The sequence below is a fragment of the Thalassophryne amazonica genome, chromosome 3 (assembly GCF_902500255.1).
Source record: "Thalassophryne amazonica chromosome 3, fThaAma1.1, whole genome shotgun sequence".
Lineage (NCBI taxonomy): Eukaryota > Metazoa > Chordata > Actinopteri > Batrachoidiformes > Batrachoididae > Thalassophryne > Thalassophryne amazonica.
In genome coordinates, this window is record NC_047105.1 from 105553035 (window position 1) to 105578132 (window position 25098).

Sequence of the window (25098 nt, forward strand, 5' to 3'; positions counted from 1 at the left end):
GTGATGTGTAAAATGGCACTAACAGTGGCTGTGGTTGGATTGTTAGTGGACCTTGCAAATGGTGCAATCCAATGTGAGCGCGTATTCAGGAATCATGAGGATTTACAGTAGTGTTCAGAATAATAGTAGTGCTATGTGACTAAAAAGATTAATCCAGGTTTTGAGTATATTTCTTATTGTTACATGGCAAACAAGGTACCAGTAGATTCTCACAAATCCAACAAGACCAAGCATTCATGATATGCACACGCTTGAAGAGGTCATGTTGCCTTATGCTGAAGAGGACATGCCCTTGAAATGGGTGTTTCAACAAGACAATGACCCCAAGCACACTAGTAAATGAGCAAAACCTTGGTTCCAAACCAACAAAATTAATGCCTTGCAGATGTGAAGAAATCATGAAAAACTGGTTATACAACTAAATACTAGTTTAATGATTCACAGGATTGCTAAAAAAGCAGTTTGAACATGATAGTTTTGAGTTTGTAGCATCAACAGCAGATGCTACTATTATTGTGAACACCCCCTTTTCTACTTTTTTTTCCTAATAGCCCAATTTCATAGCCGTAAGAGTGTGCACATCATGAATGCTTGGTCTTGGTTGGATTTGTGAGAATCTACTGGTACCTTGTTTCCCATGTAACAATAAGAAATATACTCAAAACCTGGATTAATCTTTTTAGTCACATAGCACTACTGTTATTCTGAACACTACTGTACTTGCAAGTGATGATAACTGGCTCATAAGCTGAGTTCGATTACCAAGCCTACTGTTACTGGAGTTGCGCACAGAACTGCGGCCGGCCCAGAGCGCAATACGACGAGGAGCCAGGCAGTTGTTTGTGCCCACACAGGTGCTGACCACGCTGCATTCCTGCGTGAGCTGGCCAATCAGTCAGGAGTGTGCCAGTCACCCTTGAGCTGAGCCACGCCAGCTGTGTGGAGCATAATCATCTGAATGTCATCCAGGTACATCACATCCCAACATTACAGCGCATTTTACAGCGAGAACTGTTATGTTTCGGACGCGGTTGGAGCACCGACCCAGCGTTTGAAAGGACCCAGCATAAAATAAGCAGAGCACGGTTCAAAAGGTAACAGAATTTAATAAACATAACTGAGTGAAGTGATAAACAACTAAAAAGTCCGCGGTTTGGTGAGGTGGAAACACGGCGCGCTCTCAACAGCGCAAACGGTCCGGAGCCACAGCAGTTCGGACCCAGGGACCCCGCCGACACCCCCCAGGTGGCCGCGACAAACCAAGTCTGGAGCGGTCTCTGCGTCCGTAATGGTGAGATTGTTCTCCCGACGCCGATCTCACACGTCTGCTCACAAGGTCGAGTCTCTGGCAATCACACACTGTGCATTCAAGGTTTAAATGCAGCAATCTCTGATCAAGACAGAATACACCACAGCTGTGAGTCCTGATGACCTGCACGTGAAAACAAGCCTCAGCTGTTGAGGGTGAGGTCCTAATGCTCAGCCACTCAGTCCTGAATGCATACCACTTGGTGGGAGAAACGGAAAACAAAAACCAAGCCAGCCAAACACCCCAGCCCACAACAGTACCCCACCCTCACGGGAAGCCTCCCGGCAACCACACGGACCTGGGCCAGAAAAAACAAAACCCCCCTCCAGGGACCATGGCTGGAATGTTGGCTGGGAACAAAAAAACACCTCCTGAAGCTTCAGTTTCAGCTCCTTGTGCTGACGATCCAGCTGGGAAAGGCCCGTCTCCAGGAGCTGTGCGTTACTGCGCTCTGAAGACAGCTCCATCATCAGCTGCTCAACCTGCAATGTTAATTTCTTCATGCAGTCATTGATGATCTCAATGTTGAGCTTCTCTATTTCTTCCTTCAGCTGGATAATGCATGCTTCCAGCCGCCTCTTCTCTGCCTACAGGGAACTTTGTGCCGAGACTATCACTCTCATCCTGGAGGTCATCCTTTCTCACCCTGAGCCTGTCTGCAGTAGACTGCTCCGCAGCTGACACTCCAGTGCAGAGATATCTTTTGTTGACTTTAATGGTCTTGCCCTCTGTTTCATTTAGCAAACCTGTTAGAGTCTCCACCTCTGACTGCATCTTTGCATTCATTCCTGTCAACTCTTGCTTCAGTCTTTCACTTTGCTTAATTTTGGCCAGGAGTTCTTGAACCTGTGCATTCAGCCTTCTTCCGACTATGTGTTAAAGTCTGCTTAGTCATAAAACAAGGAAGAAAAAAGACAAACACAAACAACCATACCAACCCCCCCCCCCCCCTCCCCAGAGGACCGTCCCATCAAACCCCAGGAAGAGGAGAAAATAAAAAAAACAAACAAAACAACCCAAACGTAAGCTTGTAAAAAACAACCCCCCCGGACGACATGTAGGGACCAACACCCCCCAGAGGACATCCCGCCAGCTCCAGGAGAAATAACCACAGCCGAAGTCCCTCTGGAATCCAAAGTCACCCATGGGGGCTCCCAGCGCCTCCCAGAGGACCGTTCCAAACCCCAGGAGACACCCCCCCATGACTAACAGACCCAGCCCAGGCCGTCTACGGCTAGATAGTCCCACAGTCATTTCCCCCCCCCCAGAGGACACCACAGTCACACCCTGAGGGCGGAAAAAAAACAACAACCTCAACCCCACCCCCTCAGCGCAGGGGAAACTGGAAGTACATCCAGTGTCACCAACCATGACTATACCCCAAAAGTCAACCGGGAGGAGTGGAACAGTGGCGCCACCCCTCCGACTTTTAAACCAGCCACCAGCTGTGGGTATATTCCACTGCCCCAAACCTCAGCTACGCCCATGGCGTATGGCGCAAAGGCGCGCTGAAGCCAGAGGTGGAACAGGGAATTAAAAAAAAGACACCCTGAAACCCCCCCCTCCCGGGTGCAGAGGTTACTTGGGAAATGCCCAGCATAACCAAACTGCACCACCCCAGCAACACCGACAATGAACGGCTCAAACGGCTGGGGCCGGAGGGGAAGACAGGGAAGTAACAAAAAAAACCACTCCAGCAACGCCGACAACGTACGGCTGGAGCCAGAGAAGAGAGGGAACAACCAAAAACAAAAAAAAAAGAGAAAAAAAAAAACAACCCAATTACCCCCCATCACCCCCCAGAGGACCGTCCCATCAAACCCTGAGAGGTGAAACCAAAAGAAATAAAAAAGAAAGAATAGACAAACATAGTCACCTGGGTCCATGCCATGCTCCAGACAGCCTGTATTTCAACTCCAGACCACTGACAGTGCTGTAATCCACAAAAACAACAAATTAACCCCTGATAAGAACACCTCATACTAAAAGAAACAGATAATAGACCAATAAAAAAAAAACTAACATTGGCCTACATCGTCAAGTGCAAAGAATGGAAAAACATTGTGTTTTCCATCCTTTGAACCTGGACAGAAATGTGACTCTGTCACCAACAGAGGGAGCCAAAGTGCCAAATAAGAAAATCCCCGTGGTAACAGAGTAAAAACCAATACACACTGCTGTAAATGACAGGTTATAACATCTTAAAGTGCAAACTAAATACCACCGGGGCTGCTACAACAGGAGTCGGAGCCTCCCGCACGGGAGGAGACGGGGCTACAACCGTAACAGCGGGGTGCGACGCGACCCAAGCTGTGAACTCCGCCATGCGCGCACCAACGCGCACAACCCGGGCGGAGAGCACTCGCAACTGATCCCGGATCAACGCCAACATCTGCTGCAGCCTTCCCGGCAAAAACACCGTCTCTGCTTCAGCTGGTCCATTGTTAAATGGCCAGAGACTACTGTTATGTTTCGGACGCGGTCGGAGCACCGACCCAGCGTTTGAAAGGACCCAGCATAAAATAAGCAGAGCACGGTTCAAAAGGTAACAGAATTTAATAAACATAACTGAGTGAAGTGATAAACAAGTAAAAAGTCCACGGTCTGGTGAGGTGGAAACACGGCGCGCTCTCAACAGCGCAAACGGTCCGGAGCCACAGCAGTTCGGACCCAGGGACCCCGCCGACACCCCGCAGGTGGCCGCGACAAACCAAGTCTGGAGCGGTCTCTGCGTCCGTAATGGTGAGATTGTTCTCCCGACGCCGATCTCACACGTCTGCTCACAAGGTCGAGTCTCTGGCAATCACACACTGTGCATTCAAGGTTTAAATGCAGCAATCTCTGATCAAGACAGAATACACCACAGCTGTGATTCCTGATGACCTGCACGTGAAAACAAGCCTCAGGTGTTCAGGGTGAGGTCCTAATGCTCAGCCACTCAGTCCTGAATGCATACCACCTGGTGGGAGAAACAGAAAACAAAAACCAAGCCAGCCAAACACCCCAGCCCACAACAAGAACCAGTTTCCCTGATGTGATAAGAGCTCTTAACTGCACACATGTTGCTATAAAGGCACCATTACATGATGAATTTGCTTTTGTTAATATGAAACATTTTCATTCCATCAATGGTCAAATCATATGTGATGTGCGAGTGTATTGGGTTTGGGTGGGAACAGGCTAGAAGCTGGCACGGTGCGCAATGGGTGGCTGCGTGGGTAATTAGTTTACTCATGTAGTTCCAAACAAAAACCAGCGTGGGAACATTTGGGCATGTGCGCATTGTCAATTTTCATTTATATAGTGCCAAATCACACCAAAGTTGCCTCAAGGCGCTTCACACAAGTAAAGTCTAACCTTACCAACCCCCAGAGCAAGCACACAGGTGACAGTGGTAAGGAAAACTCTCTCCCGCATTCAAATATGGTTTCAACCATACAAATGGCTTAGTGCAGGAAGTCATCAAAAGCCTGGATCTTTGCTTTGATCTAGGGCAACCATTAACCTAAACATTCTGATTCCTCACACAGTGTCTCAAGTGCTGCAATCATGCTTTCCATTGATTCTGCAAAGATCACAGCATCGTCCATGAAGTCAGTCAATGAACCTTTCCTGACCAACAAAGACACCTAAGCCATTGGATACTACAACCCTATCAACAAAATAAATGTCTTGCATTACTACCTGTTCGATTTGAAGCTGAACTGTTTTAGTTGAACTATTCCATAGTTTTACCAGGACATTATGTTGATCAATTCATTATTCACTGATTATTATACCCTGTTTGCTCTCTTAGAGGAATCATGTATTGGATTGTAAACCTATAAAGTATTCCAGTTTTTTTATTAATTTACTGTCAAATGTTTTGCTGCCTTATTTAACTTCTACTTCGACAATTAGTTTGCTCCAGACCAAAATATCTTTGCTGAAATTTGGGGACATATTAATAATCAACATGAAAAGCCATCATTATGGCAAAACACTGCAGCACTTAAAACTTTTGCACAATACTGAGATTGATTTTGACAAAAGATATGGTTTCTTTTTAAGTGACATGAATGCAACAAACAATGCAATACTATTCTGAAATCAGCATAGATTCTCTGAAATAAAACTGAATAATAATACCAAATATGATAGTATCTGCAGGTGAAGTGTTCCCAATATCCTGCCGTGTGAATAAAGTCTGTGAAACTTTTACTTTTTTAAACACCTGCATGCAGTATGCAGTAGGGCTTGAAAGGTTATTTTTGTCCGTTCTGGGCACCTTGTCCAGTGTGGACAAACTAACTAGAACTGTTCTGTCCAAACTTGGTGGAATTAATGAGGGTTAGTCAAGGACTGACAAGGATGTATGTGAGAAAAGACAAAGGGGCAATTGGGGAAATTTTGAGTGTGAACCAGAAAACATAGGGCATGGTTCTACATCAGGGGTGGGCAACTTGTTCCAGAAAGGGCCAAGAGGGTGCAGGTTTTCTTTGCAGCCACTGATTCCACCAGGTTTTTTCACCGATTAACTGATTTCATCTGCTCAAAGTGATATTAATCAATCTGTCAATAAGAGTGCACTGCTTCATTCGTGTCATTTCATGACTGTACGTCTATGACCATGTGTCATATACAGAGGCACAGAAGGATCATACTTGTAGTGTCTGTACAATAACAGGTTTGATTGATTGTTTTTTATTAAAATGTCATGCACCACTGGTGCCTTGCCCGCATGGACTTATAAGACACTCCATATACAAAACAAGATAACCACTTACATGTCACAAGTTCCACAATACAGTACAATTTTAGGATACAACAGGGTACGACACATGTTGCCTCCTTTCCCAGGCTTTACAGCCAAAAACAACAAAAGCAAATATTTCATTTTCAAAAATCCAACTCAAGATTTTCTCCTCAGAAAACCAAAACAGATCAACATTTTTTTTTTTGCACACATTGAAATAAACAAAGTCTTAAATTAAGGATAGTAAAGAACAAAATGATACTCATCTTCTACAACATCAAGGTCACAAAAAATACAAACTCTTTCCTGTTCAGAAAGACCCTTATACCTGCCCACTTCCACTGCCAGAGGAAGACGACCAGATCTAATCTGGGCACAAAGGGACCGTTGTTTCCGAGACAAATTTAGCTTCATATAAGGCTCAGTCTGGTATTCCTCCTTAAATTGTACATAATTTCTTAGTTTTGTTTTCTTACAGATATCATTTTTTCCATTGCATTTTGTAATAATTGAAAAAATTTGTTTTAAGAAATTTAAATTGCACTGCATTTATTCATGTAAATGTAATTCAAAATTGTGAATGAATTTGTTTTCTTTGGCCCACGGATAATTATTTGAACAATCCCACAATTTTTTTTCTTATGGGAGGGATCAAGAGGGATTAAAGATTGGAAATTGCTGTGTTTTATATGATGTGTGGTTTTCATTATTTTTCTCCACAGCAGCAGGGCAATGTGGTGCAACACATTCCAGTTCCAGCTGCTCGCACTGTGTTTGTGCAAGCGTGTGCATGAAACCGTCACAGTGGGATCGTTCACGCCCGCCTGGCCGTGTGTCCCTCCCGACATCGGCTCGATGTTTTCGTGGTTCGCTCATTTGGACTGTTTTGCTGTGATTAACCCTGATTCGTATTTATTCATGCTATGTGTGAAGGGGCCCTTAGATTAGTGGGTGAATGGAAGACTTAAATGAGCTCCGTGCTATGGAATCTGGGGAGAAGCACCAGCACCACTAGACATATCAGACTTATTTCTTACAAAGGGAATATTTAATGGCTATTTTGAGGAACTGGTTAAAGATACATCTGCAGTTACTAACAAACACTAATAGGAAGTCATACAGCACCTTTTAAATTAACATCTGAAACTCTAATTTGAAGATCTATAACACCAATTTTTCAAATAACCTTTGAATTTGGGTGACTGCAAAAAGTCACTGTTTTACTCATGATCAAATGTCAAACTAAACATAACCACATATTATCATATCACTGAATCCCAATGAACTGATTTGCATGAATCAATGTCAAACACTAGTTACCCTTTTGTGTGTGTGTGTTTAAGCACTTACCCAAATGTGCCAACTTTTGTGGTTTTGAGATTGTATATAGATCAACTGGTGGCCTGAAGTGCTAATAATCAACACTTAATAATCTAATAATCACCTCAGTGGGTGATTTTATTGATGACTCCAAGCTTCAAAATCAACATTCAAAGCAAACGTTTGCAATCAAAAACAGGAGAGTGCTGGTCCTTCATCATATGCATTTTCCACTCTCAGATACCAATGCCTGATTGACCTCATTTATCAAGTATAACAGATCGCAGCTATAATGAGATGAATGTGTTAATGCGTTATTGTTGTATGAGGTGTAAACTGAGTGATATGTTCAAGTAAAGAACCCCTGACACCTGCATGACTTTGATCCGGGCACTTGCACGCACTCTGCCGTGCACGAGAGTAAACTTGTCTCAAACTTGTTGTAAACGGTGTGCGGCTTCATGCACATGTGCAAAGAAAATTTTGAAATGTTCAAAATCTCCATCACGCATTAATTACATGAACTTCACTTTAATATTGCGCAAACAATTAAAAAACATTACGTTAGTGCGAATGATTGCGTCAGCGCACCACATCACAGCGCAGCCCATCTTAACAATTAAAGCGAGATGTTAAATCTATCATAAACATAACTTGACAGCTACTCATGAGAAGTTTTACCAAGCCATTACAATCTAAATATTACAAATAATTACCTTTTAGACAGTTCCAATGCGTTCTCCACTCATTAAGCGCACGAGAGAGAGAGAGGGGAAAAAAGCGGCAGATGAAACGGTCCTCTGTCATTCCGGAAGCAATTAGAGGCATTTTCAACAGCCAGTCCTGAGAGAAAATGATAAATCCACTATGAAGTAATTATTTTATATACGGAGTGTCCAGTGCACAAAACGCAGTGTCCAGTGGAGCAAAGCACAGCATCCAGCTGGGAACAGCGGGTGGGATCTTTACAACGAAGTGCGTGCAAGTGCGCAGATCAGTCATGCAAAAGTCAGGGTGCATTAATAATGTTAATGTGACTGCTAAATCCTTTTGTTTAAATGCTAAAAACACCAACTTGTAATCAGTTGAAGCATCATTTTGAGAGACACTAACTACTGTGGACCCTTCTTCATTTGAATTGTTTTTATTTTTTGTGTGTATTTAAAATATCATGCTGTTTTCTTCTGCTGCATATTTTGAAACCACAATTTTACAAAATGCAAATGTGTTTACAATTTACATTTGACAGATTTAACTGCTCAAAAGAACAGTTCAACATTTAAAAAAACATGTCAAATCAAATCAGAAGTGTCTGCAGATTTTGAATTTGAAGATCTGTGGTGATTTTCAGTAGTATGTGCCAGTTTAATTCTTGACATTAGAATGGAAATGAAAACAACTGTGAAAAAAAGACAACACAGTTGAGATGTAATCTGTCTATATTCTAATAGCCAAATGGCCTGTGTGTGCGTGTGTATAGTTTTGATCACGCAAAAACAAATAAATTGTTAAATTTACAGTCATGCCAGCGACAGGTGCTCCTGCATCTTTTAAACAATTTTGCTTTGTTTTGTGTTTGTTCACACAAAAGAAATAAAAATCCATGGTTACCAATTTTACTGTGCGTGTAAGAGCAAAGGGTGGGCTTCGGTAGGTACACTTTATATGACAAAAAACTTGTTCTTTTGTGCACCAAAGTGCCCTCAGTTATTAACTCGTGTGATGTGCTTTTTATTAAACTTCAGACACAATGCCACCTACTTAAGACACACATCTAAAAGACAAATATGTCGGGTGCATCATTGGAAAAATCAGTGTCAGAATGTGCCTGGGTGTGTCCCATGGCCTGTTGTGATAGGTCTGTGCTGGCTTCCGCTGAGCACTGTCATGAATTTAAAAAAGTGACAAAGAAGTAGCACATACATGTTTTTGTGTGTGAGTGTGTATGTGTGCTTGTGCACCTTCCCCTCTGTGAGCCCTGTATATGTTCCTAAAGCTTTGGTCCCACCGAATAATGAAGGCTGAAGAAGGAGCCACGCATGGGTGTGGGGTGATTATTTGAAGAATGACCCACGTTTTCATCTATCACGTATCCACTATGAAGGTGCCTCTATGTGCCTCTCTGTACCCCGCATGTGCCGCGTAGCAGCCTCTAGTGAGCCATGACCGACCTGTCATTACAGCCTCAAATGGCTCGCATCAGCCACACTAAGCCACATAGTGCCATGATAGTGCCATGATAACGCCATGTTGGCGCACGTTTAGGCATGAGTTTGGTCCAAACCTCCAGCCCTCCCACACCTGGTCCCTTCAAAGTGTGGGTTTTCAATTCACAGGTTCACAGCAGCATTTAAAGATGTCCTTTTTTTTTAATGCAGTCCAAAAATAGACACTCCATCACAGTTCTGCAGTTGTGCACTGTGCGCCAGGCTGCAGTCCACCTGTAATGCACCAGACCAGCTAGACCCGAACCACAGGTTCCTGGAGAGCCGCCTCTGTGCTCCTCGCTGGCTCCGCGGCTCTCTAGCTTTTTTTTTTTTTTTTGCGGCTTTAAACACACAAAACTTTATGTTTGTCCGTTTATTTCTGCAAAATCGCTCTTTTGCACGTGCGCTGCTGTTGTCCTTTCATGGACAGCCGCCTCTCTGCTCTTTCTGGCTTTCTTTCCATCCGTGGCTTGCTGGCTTTATTTTGGCTTTAAGCACAATCATTTTTACAACGTGATTCCACTTTTGACTTTGTGTTCATCTGTTTATTTCTGCAAAAGCGCTCTTTTGCGCACGGTGCCGTTCTGCATACAGAATGAGGTGGCCGTTTTATTATATACACCTGTGGATCATTTTCAGTATATATATTTCTGTATTTCTTCCGCAGCTTACAAGTCACCATGATACAACTTTTAACTTTGTGTTATGTCTTCAAAGTCGGTCTGCACAGCTCCTGCTCTTAGCTGCTCCACTGGAGTTATTATCTTCCATGGCTTTAAACACACATCCACTTTCACAAAGTCACCCAAATTTTAACTTTGTGTTCGTCCAATATTGACTGAAATATAACTCTTTTGTGAGCTGGCGTTCTGCCTAAATGCTGGTTTGAAGCGTGATGAGGAGTCACTACTGCCTCAGTGCGTCAGTGCGCACACACAGCGGAGCTCATATGATCCATTAATTCCAGAAGTGATTACAGGTATTTTCGGCATCCAAGGTTTGACAGAAAATGATTAATCTGCTACAAAATAATTATTTTATATAGAGTCCAGCGCACAGAGCAAGTGGAATTTGGTGCGCAAAGAGGAGACCCGCTCCAAAAATAGCCTCTCAGGTCTTGCCTCAGTGCGCACACACAGTCATCCATTAACAAGATATTAAATCAACATACTTTTACATACAACAGACATCAACATACAGACATACTTTTATAGCAAGGAACTGTTTTATCAAGCTACAAAAAACATTAAAAATAATTACCTTAAGCTGTTCAAAATACATCCCACATGGAGCAGGAAAGAGAGGAAAAAAAGTGTCCAGATGAAACAGTCCTCTGTGATGCCAGAAGTGATTAGAAGTGTTTTCAACATCCAAGGTTTGGCAGAAAATGATTAATCCACTACAAAATATATAGAGTCCAGCGCACACAGCAGGTGCAATTGTGTTTGCAAGAGGAGGAGCTGCTCCAAAAATAGCCTCTCAGGTCCTGCAAAGGTGCCAGGCGCACGGATAATGGACTTTTTGCAGACTCATAAGCACCACGCAAATGCCTCTAAGCCATCGCAGTAACTCGAACACAAACTGCGCCACGCTGTTGTTGCTAAATTTTGAACATCTTGAAATTAGCGCCACGCTCAGAGGAGCCTCGTTAACTGAAGATAATGCCTCTAAGAGCCACTCTGAGCCACTATAATGCCACGATAGCTCACGAAACAAAAAAACAGGGTGCGTGGCTCCTTCTTCACTCCTTCTTCACTCGGTGGGACCGAGGCTTTACAGTCGTGTTCGGCTGCTGAGGTCATTGTCATTCTGCTCAGCTGCTCCTCTATGGACAGGTACTGATTTAACATTACATTCAACAGGACAGTGAATGCAACACACACACTTGGGCAAAAAGAGCTCGCAAGCAACATACACCTCTCATTGTGCATACACTACAGCCCTCAAATACACATGCATGATTGTTTTCTTACTTTGTCTCCTCATTCCAACCTGACATTTTTCTGACAATGTACAATCCAAAACTTTCCCATAATGTCACAGTTCCCTTCTGCATTGCGTCACCATAATGTCAAGCTTAGATATTAAACTGTGATTCTATTCATTCTGGTAAATTGAACTCTTTAGTTGTATACTTTTGCTCAGCTGTTATTGAAATATAGTGGGCATTTTTTAACCCCTTCTGGCCTAAATGCCAGAAGAGGCAAATAGATTAGAATTTATCACGGTTAGGGTTATAGCACATTGTGTGCATTTGTCAATCTGCAGAGGCACAGATGTACAACACATCAGCCAGGCAGTTTTACCGTTAGCCAAGAGCACAAACTTAGGGTTGTGAAGTCAACTCTGGGAGCATGTGCTGAAACTGTACTTTGCCACATTTCATGATACCAGGCAGACAACTGGTCCATCCCCACATCTCTTAAATAACCATCTATCTGCCACAGTGTGTGGACATCCCATTGCCCTTTGCCAGCCACTGGGGTCCTCAGCACACAGGCACCAATGTGCTGAATCATGCAGAGAGCTACACGGCACATGGCCAAAAGGTCAAAGCTGACTCTCCCCTTGCAATGTAAATGATACTCTTCATCTTAGTTTCCCTCAGTAACTGCTCCTTTGATACCAGGCCATTCCAGTGGTACCCAAGGATCTTCCAAAGGAACCTAGTACCAAAGGGATGCAGTCATTGGCTTAAGCCACTTGTAAACATCAATGAATTGGCAAAATCATTAGAACAGTCTGCACCACTGGGCATCACTCAAGTGGGTACAGAAATTAAATGCATGTTTTTCGCAGATGACCTGGTATTGGTGTCTCCAACCAAAGAGGCCCGCTCACCAACTAAGGTTTTCCAAATTGAGAGTCTGCATGCAGAATTCTGTAAATCTGTCCTCCACATCCAATGGAAAATACCAAACAATGCATGCAGAGCAGAATTAGGATGATACCCACTAATTATTATAGTTCAAAAGAGAGCAACTGAATTTTATGACCACCTTAAAAATAGCAACCCCAGTATGTTCCATAACAAAGCCCCGATCCACAGAGAAACTCTAGAGAGACGCCTCCTCAGCCAGCTGGTTTTGGAACTCTTTACACAAACACCAACAGAGTCACCAAATACAAATCCTATTAGACTAAACCAAATTATAAGAAAACAAAAAGAAAACTATGTGATGCATTGGAAAAAAATCAACCAAAAACCAGAGTAAATTTGAATGCGATTTGGTTCTAAACAGACAGTACTCCCTGGCAGAATACCTGAGAACTGTGACCAAACCAAAGCTCAGGAAATCCTTGACCATGTACAGACTTAGTGAGCACAGCCTTGCCATGGGGAAAGGCTGCCATAGACTGACCTGGCTCACCAGAGAAGACAGACTGTGAGAGACAGAGAGAGAGCGAGAGCAAGCACTTGAGATAAAAAAAGATTCAAAGCAACACAGTGCTGGGCGTTTGCTCCTGTAAACGTGCTCACCAATACAAAAACAAAAAAAAAAAAAAAGAGAAAATTAAATGCATAAGTCCAGAAAGCTCAAGCAGAGTGTCCTGCAGCTTGGCCACTTCCAGAAGCAGCTGTTCCTCTCTGTGATTGTGGGGTGCTCCCCTGCAGTTCGTGTGTGTGGCCTAACTCCCCAACAGTCATTTCATGAATGAGAGTCCCAGCGAGTACATTCAGAGGGTTGCACAACACCAGCAACAGCTCTGGGTGCACACTGGGAGTAGCCTTGCCATCTCACCAACTTTGAGAAGTTCAAAATCCAGGTGCGACGCTGGCGACACCCTGCGAGTGAAATAAGGGAACAGCGCCACCCAGCAAAATCAAGTGATATCCCTCACATTTGCCATCTGCAGGCTGTCACAGCCCAGTGAGATAGGACCTTTAGACAGGTAACACCAGAACCCTAAATCTGAGTTATCAACATCACCAAACACCTCTGGGCAGCAACCTCATGACTCCATAAGCTATTTTCACCTCAAAGGCAGAGGACCTACAGATATGTATATCACTGCTGAAATAAATGGACATCTTTACAACTTCAACACGTTCACCACATATAGATACACTTCTAATGGCTGAGCCCAGGAAGTCACTGGATCTTTGTCTTGATTCAGGACAATCACAACCCCAGATACTCTGATTCATCACTCAGTTTCTCAAGTGCTGCAATCAGGATATCCATTGATTCCACAAAGATCAAAGCATCATCTGTGATGTCAATGTCAGTAAATTATTTTCACTCCAATAAGGCAGCTTAGCTGCAACTCTGGAGAACCCTACCCAACACCCAGTCCATGCAACCATTGACCAGACCAGATAAGGTTGATAACTACATTTGTCGCTATATACAATGAATGTGGAAAGTATTCACAGCACTTCTCTTTTCCCATATTTTTTTGTGTTCCAGTCTTATTCCAAAATGGATGAAATTCTTAAGTATTCACAGTCTTTATCATGAAGCACAAAATTGAGCTCAGGTGCATTCTGTTTCCACTGATCATCCTTGAGATATTTCTACAGCTTATTTGGAGTCTACCTGGGGTGAATTCAGTTGACTGGACATGATTTGGAAAGACACACACCTGTCTACATATAAGGTCCCACAGTTGACAGTGCATGTCAGAGTACAAACCAAGCATGAAGTCAAAGAAATTGTCTGTAGACCTGACCGCTGAGACAGGATTGTCGTGAGGCAAAACTCTGGGGAAGGGTACAGAAACATTTCTGCTGCTTTGAAGGTCCCAATGAGCACAGAGGCCTCCATCATCCATAAATGGAAGAAGTCTGGATCCACCAGGACTCTTCCTAGAGCTGGCTGCCCATTTAAACTGAGTGATGGGGGAGAAGGGTGTTAATCAGCAAAGTGACCAAGAACTTTATGGCCACTCTGTCAGAGTTCCAGCATTCCTCTGGAGAACCTTACAGAACAACAAACATCTGAACTGAATCCATCTGAACATCTCTGGAGAGATCTGAAAATGACTGTGCACCAATGCAACCCATCCAGTCTGATGGAGGTTGAGAGATGCTGCAAAGTGGAATGGGCAAAACTGCCCTAAAATATGTGTGCCAAGTTTGTGGCATCATATTCAAGAATATATATATATATATATATATATATATATATATATATATATATATATATATATATATATATATATATATATATATATATATATATTTTTTTTTTATTGTGAATACATTTGCAAAAATAAAAAAAAAAGTTTTTTTTTCATGTTGTCATTTTTTTCCATGTTGTGAATGGAATTTTGATGCAAAAAATTTAGTTTGAAATAAGGCTATAACATAACAAAATGTGGAAAAAGTGAAGTGCTGTAAATATTTTCCAACAAATCTCAACAAATAACTACAAAAATGGCACAGTCACTTGAGTTAGCTCATAAGGCAGATAGCCTTGGCATTCTGTGATGAGAAGCAGACAAAGAGGACAAACCCAACCAACAAAGATCAGTCTTACCGACAGGGAGATTATTTTTTACTACAGATTTTAAAAATTGTCTGAAATATTGTCCAGATGTTAGCACTGTTGACATTTTACCAAAGCCGACTGCCACTATGAGATTTTTCAGTGTCGTGGTGCTACATCAAGACAGAGTATGTCAGTCAGTAGCATATAAGGTGTGCATCATCATTTCTGTTGATGGCAATGTGCATTCTAGGCAAGCAGCAGATACCAGAAATTTTCAAACTAATGCAACATCTCTATACAAAGCTGAATACTTCTACATTTAAGAGATATCTGTTGTGGCATTGGCTTACTGTATATTGCAGTTTTGATGAGCGGTTAATTTATTGCAGTTACCCAACGCCACAAAAAATCCACTTGAAATAAGGTGTTTATTATTAAATGTGTGTTACTAGTCTATAAAAAGCTTTCAACAAGACCATCTTGGCTGTTAACTTGGTTACTGCATTGGAGATACAAAAGAGAAAAAGTTTGATTAAATCTTTTCCTGCTGAATTAATTTTCTTGTACTGTATTAGTAATTTCACACATACAACCAGTGCTTCTTGAGAGATGTCTTCATAAGAATGCATTGTTTGAAAGATGGAACATGCACTACATGTAACACAAACATCCTTCAATTAACATTGTGGCCTTCATTATAATGGTGCACATGGAACCACCAAATCTGTGCTTTAGCTTTAAGTGCACGTGCTATTTTTGCTCACTGTGGTTCAGGGAGCAATGCACAAACATGCTGGCTGACCTGGAATATTAATAGGTGGGGTGACTTGTAGCTGTTTATCACCCATGCCTGTCGCAGCGTATCACAATTCTTTTACTCCATTAACATGAATATCATAAATTAAAATGTTAGAATACAATTAGTCTGTTGCATCATATTGCATATCAACATACATTTCAAGAACAAATGTAAAACATTTTGCTCAAACATTTGTAATGACATAGTGCTGACAGAATACAGGGACATCTGATATCCATGATATGTGTAAAAGTGTGCACGAATCATGCATATAGTTTTACATTTCTGTTGTTATTTTCACATTAATAGTAGTCTTTTGATGACTGCACACAATGAGAATGGCTTAGTACTTATTATGTATGCAGTGTGGATATGTGGAGGGAAATTACTCCATATACATTGCAAATCTTTTGCACATCTCTTTTTTAACATAGTGTAATACATAATAAAGCAAATGTAGGTGAGGATAAGCCATGCACGTACAGACTGGAACAGATTACTTTCCTATGTTCCTCCTATCATCGCACTACACATTTCAGTCAGCTGAGGCGTGTGATCGGATTGATCTAGCTGCTCTGTGGGACATCTTTAGAATTCACAGGATCCCCATTAAGTAGCTGGAAGTGTGAGTGCTGAGACGAATGGGGCCAGAGTCTCTCACCACTTCCCTGTGAATTCTGGCGTTCGTCAGGGATGTGCTGTAGCTCTGACTCTGGTCTAAGGAATTTGCAGGGCATTTTAGAGGGTCTGATACCTTTGCATGTGTCTCTACCACAAAGACCGCCCTGGAAAGGTCATTTTTGGAGCCCTTTTTCATAGGTGAGACAAGTCCCTTCTCCGGGGTAGGTAAGTGCTGCACGACTCTAAAAACAAAACATAGGGCAGGCCTTGATACTGATTGGTCATTCACTTATACAGGAGAAGACAACAACAAAACACCAAGCCAGACAAGCAAGACAAAAGCAAGAGCAGAAGACATGAAACAGCAGGCAACACTGCACCCAGTAAGTATTCAGAGTGCTTCACATTTTCCACATTTTGTTATATTACAGCCTTATTCCAAAATGGAGCAAACTAATTGTTTCCCTCAAAATTCTACTCATAACACCCCATAATGACAACATGAAAAAAGTTTATTTTTTATTTTTTTACAAATTCATTAAAAATACACTAAGAAATCACAGGTACATAAGTATTCACACCCTTGGTTCAATACTTTGTTAATGTGCGTTTGGCAGCATTTACAACCTCAAGTCTTCTTGAATATGATGCCACAAGCTTGTCGCACCTATCTTTGGGCAGTTTGCCAATTCCTCTTTGCAGCACCTCTCAAGCGCCATCAGGTTGGCTGGGGAGCGTCGGTGCATAGCCATTATCAGATCACTCAAGAAATGTTCAATGAGGTTCAGGTCTGGGCTCTGGCTGGGCCACTCAAGGACATTCACAGAGTTGTCCTGAAGCCACTCCTTTGTTATCTTGTCTGTGTGCTTAGGGTCATTGTCATTATGAATTTCTCCACTGTGAAATCAATAAAGTCTTATCTTATCTTATTGTCTTGCTGAAATATGAACCACTGCCCCAGTCTGAGGTTATGAGCACTCTGGAGCAGGTTTTCATCCAGGATGTCTCTGTACTTTGCTGCATTCATCTTCCCCTCAATCCTGACTAGTCTCCCAGTTCCTGCCACTGAAAAACATCCCCACTGCATGATGCTGCCACCACCATACTTCACTATAGGGATGGTGCTTGGTTTCCTTGAAACATAACACCTGGCGTTTACACCAAAGAGTTCAATCGTTGGTTTATCAGACTGGATAATTTTGTTTCTCATGGTCTGAGAGTCCTTCAGGTGCCTTTTGGCAAACTCCAGGCAGGCTGCCACATGCCTTTTACTAAGGAGTGCTTCCATCTGGCCACTCTACCACACAGGCCTGATTGGTGGATTGCTGCACAGATGGTTGCCCTTCTGTAAGGTTCTCCAGAGTGACCACTGGGTTCTTGCTCACCTCTCTGACTAAGGCCATTCTTCCCTGATCACTCAGTGTACACTGGTTGATCCAAACTTCTTCCACTTATGGATGATGGAGGCCACTGTGCTCATTGGGATCTTCAAAGTAGCAGAAATGTTTCTTTATCCTTCCCCAGAGTTGTGTCTCAAGATAATCCTGTCTCAGAGCTCTACAGACAATTCCTTGGTTTGTGTTCGGACATGCAATGTGAACTCTGGGACCTTATATGTAGACAGGTGAGTGCCTTTGCAAATCATGTCGAATCAACTGAATTTACCTCAGGTAGACTCCAATTAAGCTGTGGAAACATCTCAAGGGTGATCCATGGAAACAGGATGCATCTGAGCTCAATTTTGAGCTTCATGGCAAAGGATGTGAATACATGTGATTTCTTAGTTTTGTTTTTGTTTTTGTTTTTTTAATAAATATGCAAAAATAAAAAAAAAAACCCCAACCTTTTTTCACATTGTCATTATGGAGTATTGTGTGTAGAACAGCTGAGAAGGATAATTACTGTAATTGGCCTGTAGGTCAAGTTCAGCCAGTGGAAATGGACTGACTGTTTGCATTGACTGGGTGTTTTGAAGGGTTTTGGGAAACCAGAGTTGAGATACGCTCAAGAAGTTGCTTCCCACCAAATCTTGTCTTGCAGGTCACAACAGTGAAATGTTGGAGAATGTCATGCGTTATTAGCATGACAGCGTGACAACATGTTGAGTCTCATGTTGAATGCGTGAGACCTGACAGGCCTGCTTTAAAGTGTGAGTCTCACTCCAAATGTATGAGACTTGAGAGCTCTGGGAAACCAGCACCTTTGGTGTCCTTGGTGGGGAGGAAAGGTTGACTGACCTTGACTTTGTAATAAAAATATCTGAGATGTTACTCCCAAAATGTGAATAAGCTGCAAATCATGAATTATCCACAAACCATCAATTGCAAAATGTGAATATCATTCATGATCATAGAATTACATATAACGTAACTCTTTGTTCATGGCACACACACACACACACACGCACACACACACACACACACACACACACACACACACACACATATATATATATATATATATATATATATATATATATAGATAGATAGATAGATAGATAGATAGATAGATAGATAGATAGATAGATAGATAGATAGATAGATAGATAGATAGATAGATAGATAGATAGATAGATAGATAGGTTGGTACCAACCAAAAGTGGTCCAAAGAACGAAAATCGGTCAACAATCTAATTGAGAATCTGCGAATTGTGTTGCACAAACAATTCCGATGCCTGGAAGTTGTACCTCACTTCCAGACAAAAGATCTGCTGCTAATGTCTTGGTGCCAGATACCACAGCACACCTTCAGAGGTCTAGCGGAGTCCATGGGTCAGTGCTTTTTTTATGTTAAAAAAGGGACCTACACAATACTATGCAGGTAGTCACGGTGTCATGGCTACTCAGTGTATATACAGTCTATACTTTTTTCCCTCCACTAACTCCCCTTTGGCCTGCCAGCCATATGCCACTCCCTTCTCTTTCCTATTCAACTGTGCTATATCAACCATCCTCCTCTTTTTATTGTCCTTATTTCTTCCCTCTACTCCTGTTTTAACCCCACACCTGTCCTCCTCTCATCACCTCACATTATCTGCACACTGAGGATGTTTCTCTCTGATACAAACGAGGACATTCAGGCTGGTTTACAGTCAAGGAATGTGCAGGTGGGTCACTTATTACTGGTGTTTAAGTGAGCTGAGAGATGAAGGCACACTATAAAGGTCAGGGATTTACTGATCATTTTAAGCATTTGATCGATCTTTTTATAAACTTGCTTTTATCTACTAACCTTTGATTTTCAGTGTGAGGCAGACATTTATGGTTTTTGTTTTGCTTCAGCATTTCTCGCCATGTGTTTGCTGCTTCTGCTGTTAATTTAATCTGTTGTCAATTTTTTGCAAAGTGCTTGGTACACAAATGCAGAGCCTCATAATATTTCACACATTTGTATTTGTTTATGCCATTTCAAATACAACTAGAGCACCGTGCCCCACAGAGCGCAAACCTCCACCAACACTAGTTTCCAATTACACAATTTTTTACTTTGGAAAAAATTTTCAAGGTCAAAGTCCTGTTGGAAATGGCTTTTCATAAGCTAAACTATAATACAAAATATAGATCAAAGGGGCTTTTCAATGTTAAAATCAAATATCTGCTAAATCCTTGACACTTGCACGCATTTTGGCTCCACACGCAGTTTGTCGTGACAATGCCACCCGTTGTGTTCCAGCTGGATGTCGTGCTTTGTGCTGCTGGATGCTATATGAAAAAATGAAGTGGTATAAAGGAGGGTTTTCTTTCACCAAAACATCAAATCTAAGCTTGCATCTCAGATGTACCTTCTGGCAAATTGTGCCTAAACTTTCAGGTATTCTTTTTAAGAAAATCCTTCTCTATGCCACTTCATCAAGAAGCTGTATAACTGGTGATACAAAATGTAAGGGCCCTGTCCCACTGGGGAGAGGATCAATTGTGCATGAATTGAGTACACAAATTACGGGCGTTCGTTGTCGTCCGCAACAAAAATGGCCAAAAATGTCAAATGTCCCAGTATGAGTTACGGATATATTAATAATATATAGCGAATATATGATGAACAATCACGGTTATATAACGCATATAGTGAGGAAATGGATCTGACGTATTGCGATTATCACGGCAGTATTACGGGTGTATTATGAATGCATCGCGCACGTGTTGCACGTGCACGGCATCTGCACTGTGGTCATAAAATAAGCACACTCGGGCCGTCTGCATCACTATTCACACCAACAATACAGCCTCTGGAGCATTTGTTGGACTTGGACAAGTTGATCACAGAGTTAATGTTCATGTTGTCATGTGAGGGTTAACTGTTCATGAGTTTGGGGAGCAGGAGGGGGGAAGCCGCTCAGGGTGTGAGACGGTGTTTTTTGTTTTTTTTTGAGAGTGTCACAGAAAACAGGCTTCAGCGTGAGTTGTGGCTAAACAGAAACTCTTCCTTTTGTTGGTGTTAAATAAAAGTCCTAGAGGAGACCCGATTGCAGCAGCTACGTCTTTGTGGATCTACACAGCTGGACCGGCACTGACTGGCAGGTATGTCGCTTTCTGCCACATATAGTACTTTGGGTTTACGTGACGTGTTTGTTATGCATTCACAGATTGTCCGCAAATCAGCTGAAATAAAAACGCTTTATTCATGGCCAATTTGTATGCAGTCACTACAACATATTTTAGTTTGTGATGTGGATGTGATAGGCACGCAATATATCTGTTTTACACACTGTCCCGGTCCGGTGCCAAGCCGCAAATCCCTGTCAGTTGCGGATATCAGCGGTTAACGGCAGATATACAGCGCACAGAGTGAGTATGTATTGTGTATGAATTGAGTATGTATGGAGTATGTAAGGCAGATGTTATCCGCATCCAGATTTTTGACCAGCTCAAAAATCCTGGCTGCGGACATGTGTGCCATGTGTTACACGGATATTGCGGATGTTTGGCGAATGTGGGACAATTTTGTGCGCAATCCATACGCAAATCCTCCTAACGCCAGTGGGACAGGGCCCTAAAACATGCACGATGCACAATTTCTCCAATCATGGTCACAGAAACCTATAACATCTTCTGGGTTGTCTGGGTGTCTTGGTGGCTTACCTCACGCTTCTCCTTCTTACACAGGACTGTCTACTCCACACAGTTGTACCATAGAGTGCCATAATGTGTGTATTTCTTTGTAATTGATGTAAATAAAGATGAAGACATATTCAGTGACTTGGAAATGTTCATATATCCATACCTTGTCTTGTCTGAAGAAAACAGACAATAAAATTGATTATTTACAACAACTCATCATCTTGGCTTTTAATATTTTTAATTAATTCATATCATGTTGTACAGATATGCTTTGAGTTTGAGTTTAACAAAGATCATTTTTTGAAATTTGATATTGAGAACCCTGATTTACTTTTTGTATTTGAAATGGCATAAACAAATTAAAATGTGTGAAATATCAAGCTGCCCAATACTGTTGGAGGACACTGTAGGATCAGGCAGTAGGTTTAAAACTATTTCTGTGGCCAAGCAGATAAGACAGAATTTGACTTATGGAAGTACCCAAGACATTGTAGAAGTATGAGAGATCTTCGCAGAAAAAGTAAAAATTCTGCTTGCTCTAACGTGTAAAAAAGATATGTCTTGTTATATAACAACTAAAAATTGTGAAAACTGTTCATATAAAGACATGCAAAGCAAAACTGTAATGGAATATTAAAATAGTATTAATGCACTGTATCATACAATCATTTGTTGAGAAATGTCTGTCTCTTGACTCCTTCCCGGTGCTTGTCCCGAATTCCACCAAACGTGGTTTAGGATGAATGAGGAATCCAGAATTGTCCTCAAAGGATTTGTTCAGGCAAAGCTCAATGTTATTGTGGTCAAACATGAAAAAATTAGATTTTCACTCCCATGTCCACCAAACGTTGCACACATATTTAGATGGGTTCTGCAACTGCACAGGCAAACTCAAATTTTTCAAAATGTCATGCCTGTCTGTTTGTTGGTTTACTCCACTGAGGTACTTTTGCTGTTTGTTTTTAAACCAAACTTGGCATGTCAAAGAAGGTCGACCACAAAATTGCAGTTAATTAATTAATTTAAGTAAAGTTCAAGGAATTAGATTTCCTACCTACATTGGACCAAATTGGGCACAGTTTTAGGTGGACTCCAGAATTACCTTTGCAAGGTAGCTCAATCATTTGCTTGAACACCAAGGTCATTTGGGTAAAATGTCAGATTGTCATAGACCTTACTGCCTTCATGCTCATGGGTATTATCACATAGCACTAATAACGCAACATATCATTAACACCACTATACTAGAAAATCCCTATACTAGTCACCAGCCCTGCTTATTAATGCCACTGTACTCGTGGCCAAGTGGTTAGTGCACTTGGTTTCAGTGCAGAAGATTCCTGGTTCAAACCCCACCCCTGCCACATTTCTCCATGTAATGTGGAGTTACATCAGGGAGGGAATCCAGCGTAAAACTTGTGCCAATTCAACATGCAAATCTATCCTGGATTTTCTGTGGCGATCCCGAGTGAAAACAAGGGAGCAGCTGAAGGGACTTACTTTTATTCATCACATGACCATGTGCCACCAGGTGGCAGTGATGCTTTCACAAAATGGTGCAACTTGCAACAGGTCAGCCACAGAGTCAGCACACAACTGAATCATCCTGCCATCATTCATCCTGAATCATTCAGCCTGATGTGCGCCTATTAAATCAGACACAAAAGGCTGTTATTTGACACTTTGCTGCTTTCACTGCTTTGTCTGCCATCATATTATCATAGTTTTTTTGCAGTGTGCACACTGATTACATTTTCTACCAAATAATTTTCTAGAAAAAAAATTTTCAGAGGAAATTTTGACCCGGTCATTAAATGAGGTACAGGTCCCAATGCAGGATTCCCTGTTAATGTTTGGCACCTCCTGACTGCAACGAATCCATTCAATACATATCACTCACTTCGGATAAAATGTCCCGTCAATTCGCAATGTATTTCCATTAAAAACTCAGAGCAGTCTGGATGTGCAGAGGTACAAATTAAAGTTCAGCTCTGACACTCACCGATTTCAGTAAAGTGGGACCGGAGTCATTTCTGTGATTAAAAGGCCGACCGTTTATTTTTTCAAACCATGTTCAGAATGGGACCTGAAACCTGATGTGCACCTGTTAAATCAGACTCAAACTCCTGTGATTTATCTCTTTTCTGCTTTAAATCCTTTGTCTGCCATCATATTATAACAGTTTTGACAGTGGTCATGCTGATAAATGGATCAGAAAAGTCTGCACAAAGTCATAAAGCTTGTTGAGGGTCAAATTAGTGACAAAGTGACAAAGTGACAAAGTTTTTTTATTCGGCACACAAAATATTCAAATAGAAAAAAAAAAAAAAAGAACAATTCCACAAACAAACACAGACAAAACTAGTGAGTCCGAAAGGGTGTGGGCTGAAGCAAAGCTTATTAGCGCCCACCCCTGCTAGTATAAGTCCAACAATTCTAATCAGTCATATTTACATAAATACAAATTCACTACTACATGTCGACACACAGACATTCACACATCAATATGCTATTCACTTATAATTATATTTATATAGTACCAGATCACAAGAAAGTCGAATCAAGGCACTTTACGCCAGTAAGGACTAACCTTACCAACCCCCAGAGCAAGCACTAGGCAACTGTGGTGAGGAAAAACTCCCTATAAGGAAGAAACCTCAAGCAGACCAGGCTCTTGGGGGTGACCCTCTGCTTGGGCTGTGCCATATATACCTATATACATACGTATATACTTTACAAACATAAATATATACATACATACATATACACAGTCACTTATATACATATACATATACACCTACCCATATCTATATATCTACATACACATATACATACCCACACATTCAAATATACAATAAGTCCCACTTATAAATTGAACATTCCATATAAATCAAATTATATTTGCTTCTTTATGATACTTAGACATAATGTTCTTTTTGAGTAGTTTCTTAAATCTTACTAAGGTACTACTCATTCTAACCTCTGTTGAACATTTGTTCCATTTCCTCACCCCAACCACAGACACACAAAAACCCTTTACATTTGTTCTTACTGGTGGTTTCATAAAAATTGCACAACCTCTTAAACTATATCTGGATTCCCTCACTCGGAACAGACTCTGGACATGTCTCGGTAAGGCTTGGTTTTTCGCTCGAAATAAAGTTTGAATTGTAATGTAATCGACCAAATCTATGAATTTTAATAAATTTAAAGACACAAATAGAGAATGAGTTGGTTCACGATATTGTTTATTGCAGATGATTCGTATGGCTCGTTTTTGCAAAAGGAATATTGGATTGGTATTTGATTTGTAAGTGTTTCCCCATGACTCAACACAATATGTCATATATGGTACCATCAGAGAATGATATAAAGTAAGTAACCCTTCTTGCGGCAGTAGGTCTTTGGCTTTATACAAAATGGCTATAGTTTTTGACAATTTTGATTTCACATAATTTATATGTGGTTTCCAGCTAAGTTTATTATCAATTATAACACCTAAAAATTTATTCTCTGTTACTAACTCAATTTCCTTATTGTTTATAGTTAAATTTATACATTTGGGTGCCTGTTTATTTCCAAATATAATACATTTAGTTTTCCCAAGGTTGAGTG

The 25098-nt window shown here is 41.4% G+C and overlaps 1 protein-coding gene and 1 long non-coding RNA gene across 3 annotated transcripts in view; both read right to left on the minus strand.

Annotated features, from left to right (window-relative positions):
• Window positions 1-25098, minus strand: part of cdh4 (cadherin 4, type 1, R-cadherin (retinal)) — a 1030104-nt gene that overhangs the window by 362491 nt on the left and 642515 nt on the right. The window lies entirely within an intron of this gene.
• LOC117507384 lies at window positions 1696-19204 on the minus strand. Its single transcript, XR_004559702.1, has 3 exons — window positions 19127-19204; window positions 11079-11088; window positions 1696-1707 (listed from the first exon to the last, which is right to left on the minus strand). It is a non-coding gene; the product is annotated as an uncharacterized LOC117507384 (long non-coding RNA).